Raw genomic sequence first — 10,929 nt, forward strand, 5'->3', positions numbered from 1 at the left:
GATAAAAAAAAGAAAAACAAAAGATGTAGTTTAGAAACAATCATGAATATCCACTAAAGTATTATTCAAAATGAAAAGAAAAGAGAGTTTTATGAAATAAAATTAGTCTGTAAACAAATATTTCATATACTGTATTTAACAAAATCTTAACACTGAAAATATTCAGCCTAATGAGAAAGCAAAAAGTTTAACTCTGTGAGCCAATGTTGACTGACCCAAATTGCATCATCATTGTCCAAGTAGGAATTGCAATATCAGTTTTCAGCCTTAATTTCCAAAACCAAAATACCAGTATTATACTGACACTAATAGTGGCTTTTCAGTATTTGCTAATAAGGAGAATACACTGCTCACAAAAATTAGAGGATATTTCAAAATGAATATGAAGTGATTAAAAAAAGCAACATTTGATTTTTTTTTATTAAACAAGAACATCAGAAAAGCAAACAAGTCAAAGAAAGTTGTTTGATTATGCAATTCAGATGCATAACCAACTTTTACTTCATCGGTGAAAATGCACTATATAAAAGGCTGAAAGTGCTGGTGAATTTGCATGTTCCCTGATCTTGAAAGTGCACATCCTGCAATTTTCCAGCTCTTTCAATGCCCTACAACACGATTTGCCCAAATGCAAAGCCTGTAGAGAGGATGTCTTGAAGCTGCTGGTCAAACAGATGACAGTGGCAACAGCATTTGGAACATCTCAAAGTGTGATTAGCAGAATGGAATTGCTTTCAAGAGACTGGCACGGTATGAAGAAGACAAGGGCAGGGTCGCCCATCTGCCACAACAGCATGAGATGGCCACTACTTGACCTTATTGGCAAAAAGGAACAGGCAAGTGATGCAACAGAGCTGAAGGGACAGTTTCTTGCTGCCACTAGATGATGGATATGCACCCAGATCACACAAAATTGGCTCCATGTTGGACTGAATGCCCTGCGGCCAATGGTATGCATTCTGTTATCTGCTGAATCCATAGAAGGTGGGCCAGTGAGCATTGTCACTGGACCCGTGATGAGTGGTCAACTTTGTTGACCACTCATCACGTCCTCTTTTCTGTTGAGTCACAGTTCAGTTTGTCACTGTATCCTGATCTGGTGTGAACGAGGAACATGGAAGAATCCACATTTCATGCCAGAAAGGGACTCCTTTGGTGGTGGTGGAATTGTGGACTGGCATTAGCGTTGGTCATACCAACCTCCATGTCATCATAAATGGATCGCTGACTGCTGTCAGATATTGAGATGAGGTCCTGCAACCTATAGTGGTACCCTATGCTGGAGCAGTTGGAAACAACTTTCTTTTCATGGACGATAATGCAAGGCCCCACCATGCACATCTTGTCAACAACATGCTTCAGGACACATGAACTGGCCTTCACAATCTCCAGACCTGAATCCCATTGAACATACTTGGTATGCATTGGGAAAATGTCTGGCAAACTGTCTAATGCCTCCCACAATGCTTGAGCTGGAAGTTGCCCTGGAGCAAGAGTGGCAGAGGATCCCACAAGAACTGCTGGACAATCTGATCCTGTCTTTGCCACATTGCCGTCAGTATATTTTGGCAATCTTGGGTGACCATACACACTACTGAATAGTCAATGTGTGGCACTCTCATCCAGTTTGACATGCTTCTGTTCATCCCCACCAATATGTCACTTGCTACTCAATTACCAGTTTGCATAATCGAACAACTTTCTTTGACTTGTCGTTTGTTTTTGTGATGTTCTCGTTTAATAAACAAAAATCAAATATTTTTTTTTTTATCATTTCATATTCATTTTGAAATATCCCCTAATTTTTGTAAGCAGTGTATAATTATTATTCATAAAAAAGCCAAGACAAGTGTTTTATTTAAAAAAAATTTACAAAATAATTGAAGAACCACAAAATGTGTTCATTTTTTTGTCCTCACACTAGGTGAATAAACCAGTTTTACACTAGATAAAAAGTTGACTGCAATAAGACTGGTTTATTCTGATGTGACATGGACTAAAACTAAAGACATTTTGTGGTTCTTCAATTTTATGAAATTTTTTTAAAAAATTATAATTCATTTTTAAGTTTTAAAGGATAAGAATGTAAGTTATACAAAAAACTACATATAAAGTATCAAAATATTTAGTATTTTTAACAAGGCTCTTTCATATCTTCAGTTCTGTGCCAACTAATTACCAGGAGGATGACCAGACTATGAAGTTGAACCATACAATGATGGAATGATAATGGAGGGTCAAGAATGCTATGATAAATCTGATGGTGAAGTCTGTCTCCCAGAAATTTAGTCTAATAAAAGAGATATGCCAAATAAATGTTTTGATGTTCCAACTAAAAATTAAATTTACAAAAACGTAACATGAGTATGAAAAGAACCATGTTTACTTTTGTGCTCCCAATTCCATGGAATAGCATGATGACTATGCTTCAGTGTTTCTTTGATATGTGCTTTGCATAGTTGTCAACCATCAGTGTTTTGTATGTTCTATCAGTGGCAGGCTGCTTTTCCCTTTTGTCAGCATTTTTAAAGAATCTGATATGACTTAAAACACTTTAACAAGATTAATACCAATATATATGCCAAAGACATGTATATATTAATATATAATATTACAAATGACTGAAATGAATCAGAATGACATTCTCAGATTCATTCAATTGGGAAAACCAAGATTGATACTTTTATATATGTATGAGAAATTTAGCTGAAATATAGTTTTAAATGGCAGATATGATAAATTGCATCTTCAAGTCTGGAAATGTTAATACCATCACATTGGCAGTTAAATCAATTGTGGCCGACTCATCAGTGAAATGAAACAAGTTACTTTTACAGTTAGACCAAATTATTCAGCAGTGCTATAGTTTCTCCACCCAAAAAGAAGAAACATTTGATAAAAATTGTCAGGACCAATAAGTTAGTAACAAAATTTAAGAAAAATTCTTAAAAAAGAGACAATACATAAAAGTGTCTTCTAAGGGACAACTAAAAAAATTGTATTAGAATTCCCTGTATTAGAAATCAGAGCAAAATATGCATTGTCTAATTTCTGATTGAATAAATTAACTGTAATTAATACGGGCAAGTATCGATTGAACATTCTTTATTCAAGAAAGTTTTACATAATACAGGCTATAATTAAAATGTTAACAATTTAGGTATTGATATGAAGTTGTTATAATGAAATTCATTAAGAGGAAAACGTGTTTCCAACAACCTTATAAACTGTTCTGTATATTAAAAACAGAAAATTGCAATTAAAAAATGTCAGCAAATTCAAAAATATTAACTTCGTTTCCAAAAAGTTTTACAAATCGCGCTGACATTCTAACATTAAATTTTTCTGCTAGTGAAAACTCATCAATCAGAACGACTAATTTCTTTAGAGAGAGATTATAATGTAAATGATATTACGATTTCGTATATCCCATCTTTAAGGGGGTGTAGAAAAAAACGTGTACAATTCTTGTATAATGTTAAAAAATTAACCGTTACTTCGACAGCGTCATTTACAACTAAATTTAATGAATGAGAGAGATGCACCAGGTACAGAAAAAGCTCTTAGAATTTATTTTCCTTAAATTTACGATTTATGTATCCGTTTGGCATAAAAATTTGTCTTTCCACATTTTCCCGAGACTACAAATATTCCGAGTACAAAGTAACCGGTTTCGACTTATTTCTACTTAAGAAGTAGTTAAATAATTAAGCGATTAGGGAATTGGGGACATAAACAAAATTCTGACGAAAGAGCCGAAATTTTACTTAAACAAAAGCTTAACCGAATCATCTCTAGCCGTGTACAGTGGAGACTGATTTCTTCGTATTATTAATGTAATAAAAACAGAAATTTTTCCAGTTCAATGAGAGTGACCGAAAAGTTGTAAATTTTGGAAATTTCTGAGGATACTTGGTGCTAAAACGAATTAGAAAACAAATAACTATTAAAAGTTTAACATATTTAGATTTTTACAGCTTTCTTTCTTTCTCCCCCCCTGGTTCATATGGAGGATTTTTACAGCTATGATGAGAAACGTTTAAAATCTACAACAGCCCAGTCGCGTCCTTTGAGATATACTAGTGATGCGACAAAAGAGATATCTGGCATTGACCGGTATCGGCACCCTGGGGATTTGGCTGTCCAAGTGTATGCACGCTCTGCAACCGTCTCCGATTCCTTCCATTAGCCACTCGTAGGGAGCTATTTGACTAAGTACATTGTTTTAAGATTTAAAAAGTAAAGAATATTTTATATTTTTATGTACGTTTTTTCTTTAAAAGTATATTCATACAATTGAAGAATATTTTGTACCAGGTAAAAAAATATTAACTCGTCTCGATTATATATATATAGATTCAATGAAATCCTAAAGTTCATTGTTTCCTTGACATCAAGAAATCACTAATCACAGAAATCGTATTATCATCATGCACGATTCACAAAGAAAGCGCAAAGTACCAAAATTGTAATTGCTGCATCGCATCCAGAAAAGCCAGCCACTATCTTCAATCTTCTGTAATATGATTCTAAAATATCATTCGGTAGGTAATCGTCGGAAATCTCATCGATTGCTATAGAAAAAGACGTGAGAGATAATGCCAATGCCATAAATGTTAAACCCGAACTAAAGAAAATGCGTTCGCTTGTATTCACGGGAAGGATAACTGTTGCAATTCCTACCAGACTCATCAATACTGCTGTGGTGATTGCAATTTTAGGAGAATATCCAGGATTCAGTACCACGACCGTAAATTTTAACGGATCTGAAAGAATCCAGATGCATACTCCGGCTGTAACCAAACCTAATATCGCTAAAATAGCAGCAATTATCTTTAAAATTCTAGCGTTATCCATATTTTTTGTAACCTGTTTACGAACGATATTCTTGATATTTTTAATCCTTCACGCAATGCCGACACTGGCACCTGTAGTTACGACTAGCGGATCAATTCAGGGGAAGTTCCATCGGTACATCCATCGCACATTTTATTTCACCGAGTAAGTTTTTATTATTTTACAGTAATACCTCGAACTTACGCGATAGGTGGGACCGAGCGGTAACCGCGTAAGTCGGGGTATAATTTCTCATATAAATACATACAAATAATTTTTAATTGGGGCCGGAGACTAAAGAAAACAATAATTTAGAAAAAAATGTTTAATAAAATCTTACATAATACATATGTATAACAAATTAGGCCTATATTATTTTACAATTTTTCACATTTACTTGATTATTACGCCATAATTTTAACATTGTTTCCATCTCAGCGATAATACTGTGACGTTTACGAATGATGCTTGAATTTAAAGATTGAGCATTTTTCACAGCTTCGAGAATTTTTTTCTTTGCCTTTTATAATTGTTCTAGATCCGGTAGATCAAACTTCTTTGCCAATTCACAAATTTTCATTTTTGTATCGAAGTCTTTAATAATGGGTACGTTCTTAAAGTCAAACGAGTTAAACGCGTTAGTAACGAATCGTTCGAAAAGTCTAACGAAATAGAAATAACGACAACGTCATTCTCGTTTAACTCGTTCGACTTTACGAATATACCCAATGTTAAATTTACATTCCAAAGATAAAGCTTTTCTTTTCTTGTTTGATGCAGAAGAATTAGTTCTACTTCGTTTGAATGACATAGTAGAGTCTCTCGAGTCTTCGTATATATAACAAACACAGAAATAAATAACACAAAATAAATTGTAGCTGTGTGTGGATTCCGCGCGACACATCCGAACATGTAAGCTGAACAATAGTGTGGGGGAGTGAGTAATCAAGGGTTGCGTGGCGCTCAAACAAAAGACGAATCGACGAGATTTGAAAATCGCGTAACTCCGGGTTCGCGTAAGTCGGGGTATTACTGTATTTTTAACTGTAGCAATTATATCGTGGCTAGCGATTCGGAATGTAATTGTGATATTAAAAATGCATTTAGAGAAGTCTACGGTTTTTACTGGCTTATCGAACAAACGATACGAATGGACCCTAGACCAGGGATCGGCAGTTTGTCAAGTGAGAAGAGCCAAATTGTCATGAAAACAGGATAACAAAAGTACCAGAGAGCCGCATATTAATTAAAATGTGCAAAAATACGACACACGACAGGGGCACCTCTAGTGGCCGTTTTCGGCATAACGTTACACGGATGGACGGACATGCGTTCAATGGGTTATATATATATAGATGTGCTTCAAATGCTACCACTCTTATGCGACTCATATTGATCAACGCGAGTGTGGTCATGTGCGGAAGGAGAACAAGTCGAAGTTTGTTCGGCGGCTCTATCTCATAAACTCATAAGTTATAAGGCTGCGGTGAAATGAGGTGAAATGAAATTGGAGTTTATGTCCGAAGAGCCGCAAACGTCTATGCAAAGAGCTGCATGCGGCTCGCGAGCCGCTAATTCCGACCCCTGCCCTAGACCATCACTGACTGCAATTGACCATCACTAGCGCAATTGACTGATTGCCCTGGATGTCGGCTTACAGAAACACAGATTCTCTATCTTCAAATGTCACGGCACGCCACTGAAAAATACTTTATTTAATTTCCTATCTACATCTCAAGAAAGCACAGGGCACGAAATTAGGAACATTAAAATTCGATTGGTTTATTTGTTTATGGCTACGTGACACATGGGCGATCTGCCAAGAGGGGATCTCGGGAAAGAATCTACGGGAAACGCCCTTATTTAGGTATTACAAACGTTAAGAACCCGTAAAACTCCACGTGACCACATTGGAAAGATATGAACTCACGACCAATTATCAGTGTTCAGTGGTTTTATTCACTCGGCCACTGGTGGGCCTTTAAAATTCGAAACACGCATTTTTTTAAATTTTAGTTCTAATAATTTTTCTTTGCAATATATATAAAAATTACTTAAATATTTGAAGTATATAACATATTTTTCTTTGGCCAAAAATCCAAAATATTTTTAAAAGTACAAAAAACATAAGGAGGACGATATTCGTGCCATTTATCCTTTAGTCGCTAATAAATTTTTCCTTACATAATATAGCGGAACACTCTGAGACATGATCATAGTTGGCTTAAAGTTGTCAATGGAAACATTTTCACCACTGCCTCTCCAAATATTTATAGCTCCATGCTCAGAGCACTTATTAGCTCCGCCCTTTTACCCAATTACAGTAGATTTCTTAGCAATTGATTAATGAATACGGTCTAGATCAGGGGTGTCCAACCTTTTTGTTTCTCTGGGCCGCATTGGAAGAAGTCAAGGAATTTTGGGCCACAAGTATATATAATATATACTTGTGGCCCAATATACAAGTATATTTAAAAATTAACATGTCTACATTATAATAATAAGTATTAAAACTTTATCAAGAAAAAAGGATATTTTAAAAAATTACTTCTACAGACACTTTCAGTTTTTACTTAGAAATAGATAAATTCATTTATTATAAAAGAGAGTAAAGAAAATTTATTTAAAAAACACAAATATTTGTTTTATTTGGGTCTGTAATTAATAAAAAGCGATGAAACATCATTTTAAAGTGCATTTTTATTCAATTAATATAATTATAAATAATATGTAGCCGAAAAAGTAGCGAAAGCACCAAATGATATTTTTTACGTGAAGCAAAAAAAAGCAGCCACATTTGGCCCAATTAGCCAAATCTTGCAACGTTGGAAGAAATACTAAATAAAGCTGGAGCTGTGAATCAAAGGATTATAGACCCAAGTGCGGGAAAAAGAGGCAAAGAACAAAAGATAAAGAAGTGAAAAAGGTTGAAAAATTACGGGGTCCCTATTTGTTTAACAGAAGATCTATTTAACGTTTCTCACTACTACATCTTTTGTCCTTTCTCATCTTTCCCTCCTTTTCCCAAATTTGGGTCTATAATCCTTTGAGTCACAACTCCAGCTTTACTTAGTAATCATTCCGCATTCACACATCTCAAAGTATTTGAAAATATTTTCTTTCCACTCAAAAATAAAATATGAATAAAGGTTTATGGCTTTGTGAAACTTTTTTTGAGTTTATGCCGTTGAAATAAATAAATAATAAAAAAATTAAAACATTTGTCGGTTTTGTTTACACGTTTATTGGGCCGCACTGGAACTTGCCTTGGCCGCATGCTGCCCGCGGGCCGCGGGTTGGACACCCCTGGTCTAGATGTTTTGTTATTAATTAAAGCTTATTGCAGATGATTTTAAGATGTCTACATTTAAGTTTTTATACATATACTGAATATATATTAGAAAACATTAAGTTTGACGTTTTTTATTTCACGTGGCCTGTTATTAGCTTTCAAAAGATATTAAATTTTATGTTGAAATTCTAATATTTCTTAAAACTTTTAAGAAAAATAATAAAAGTGAACGAATCATAGACGATTGGTTTCGATAGAAATATAGAAATAATTTATTTTTTTAAATTGTCATTTTAATAGAAAAGCATGCTTAAAATAAAGAAAACGTGATTTAATTACAAGATCAGGCCGACCTGATGGCCAAGCATTTAAAGTGTCAGTAACTGCTCTGGGAGACCCGGGAACAAATCCGAAGTTCCGAACAGATCGAAAATTCCCAAGAATCTTTCAAGTAGTGGTGGATTATGTTTCTTTTAGGCCCTAGGCGCAATTTTATTACTAACTTGTAAGTCTTTTATGTAAAAGTAACTTAAAAAAGACCAATCCTTTTTTTTTTAATAAAAGTTCTGGTCCTTTTTTCAGTCGGCCTTGGTGTGATAAGCCCTGCAAATTGTTATACCCTATTTATTAGGTTGTCTAACTCTGTCTAATGTAAAAGTAACTGTTTTAACTAGCATACTGTGGACACATACTGAGGGGAGAGAAATATGAAATCCCCAAACTCACATTAGAAGGCAAAATTGATGGAAAAAGATTAAGGGGAAGAAGAAGACGGAGCTGGATGGACGACCTCGAAGAATGGACGGGAGTAGATACGGAAGAAATCATTCATAAAAGTTACAAAAGAGAACAGTGGTATTTGCTGACTGCCAACCTCCCTTAGGAGAAGACACGGACAGAAGAACAGTTTTAATATTAAAAAGGCAATAAAATCTTTAAATAACAACAAGGTTTTTCTTTATAATATACTGTACATTTTTTAAATGTTCACAAGATTTTTAAAGATGTATTATAGATTTTCTTTGTAATTTTTGAGGCTACTCGTGACGATGAAGCCTTAATAAGTGCGCGCCTAGTGCGCCTATTGGGTAATCTGCTACTACAGTACTTTCAGGGTGTGATCCTTCCGGATATGTCTGGTCCCGTCCGTCACCATCCGGTCACTCCATTGTGGCCTGGACGAAATCACTGTGAACTTGATTAAAAGACTGAAAAAAAGCGTGTTTAGTACCTACAGAACGAAGGGTTAAAAATTTTTTAAATAGGATCGAGATCTGTTTGCTATTGCTGAAAGTACAAAGCAAAGCATATAGCGAAACATATCTATGGGAAAAAAAACATAGTAACATTAATGTTAACGTTACGGAAATCTTTTATTTCTAGTTTTAAGTTTACTTATTTTAAACTATTATAATATCCAGTATTTTGTATGGTTGAAAAAATTAATATTTGTGAAAATTTACTTCTGTTCTGAATTATACAATTGGTTTCTGGTTATTGAAAATGAATTACCGGTACTGTACATAGTTTAAAAAGTATGGATCGCTCTAAATTACTCTGTTTCGTATCGCCTGAAATTACTCAGACAACAAAAAAATTCTAATTGCTGTTGAATATTAGACTAGTTAATTTTATATTTAAGGAATTATTTATTTATACAAGTATATGCAAAGCATTAACACAAGTTCATACAACTGTAAATATACTGTATATGCAACTGTATGTAAATAAAGTAATATTCAACAACGATTAGAATTTTTTCATCTGAGTAATTTAGAATGATTCATATTTTTTGACAACACACCATTAATTTGTTTTTAATAACGAAAAATCAATTGTGTAATTCAAAAAGTAAAGGTAAATTCCCACAACTATTAATTCTCATAAACAATACAAAATAAGCTGGATATTAGAGTAATTTAAAATAAGTAAACTTAAAGCTAGAAATGAAAGTTTTCGTAACTTTTTACCTTAATGCTATTATGCTTTTTTCATAGATATACTTCGCTATAGTACTTTCAACAATAGCAAACAGATATCGGTCATTTTTTTTTATTCTTGACTCTCCATTCTGTAGGACTAAACACACGATTTTTTTTTGTCATTTAATCAAGCTCACAGTGAGTTCAGCCAGGCTTACAAGGGAGTGATCAGAAGGGACGGAACCAGACATATCCGAACGGATCACCCCAGATTCCTAGGATTTTTGATCCGTTTGGATTTGTTCCCGGGTCCTCCAGAGCGGTTGCTGACAGCTTAACCGCTTGGTCATCTAGTGGGTCTTGGTGTAATAAATCACATTTTTTTTTCACGCTTTTCTATTAAAAGGAATGGAGACGAATCTTTAAAATGCAGCAATAATTTATTTCTGCATTTTTATCGAAATCTATCGCTCATTTTTATTATTTTTCTTAATTTAATATTTTTGAAAGTTAACAAGGCCAAATAAAATAAAAACACCAAACTAGTGTTTCTTATATATATACAGTATGTGTGAAAAAACTAAATGTAAACATTGTGAAATCATCTGTGATAAGCTTTAATAACAAAATATCTAGTTTAAACATATAAAATATCTAATCAGAATTAAACTGGTGATTGAAATTTTTAAGTTAAATTAAATTGTACTATAATTTTAAAAGCCTTCCGATTTGCTTGATATCTAGTAATCTAGATATCAAGCAAATCGGAGTATATCTAGTTATTAAGTATATTATGTTTTGAAATTTAACATATTAATTTTATTTATAACTATTGAGTTTACATTGTTTATGATTTGTAATGTTAAAGATATATCTTAT

The sequence above is a fragment of the Centruroides sculpturatus genome, unplaced genomic scaffold (assembly GCF_000671375.1).
Source record: "Centruroides sculpturatus isolate CEXI.00-Female unplaced genomic scaffold, Cexi_2.0 scaffold414, whole genome shotgun sequence".
NCBI classification, from domain to species: domain Eukaryota; kingdom Metazoa; phylum Arthropoda; class Arachnida; order Scorpiones; family Buthidae; genus Centruroides; species Centruroides sculpturatus.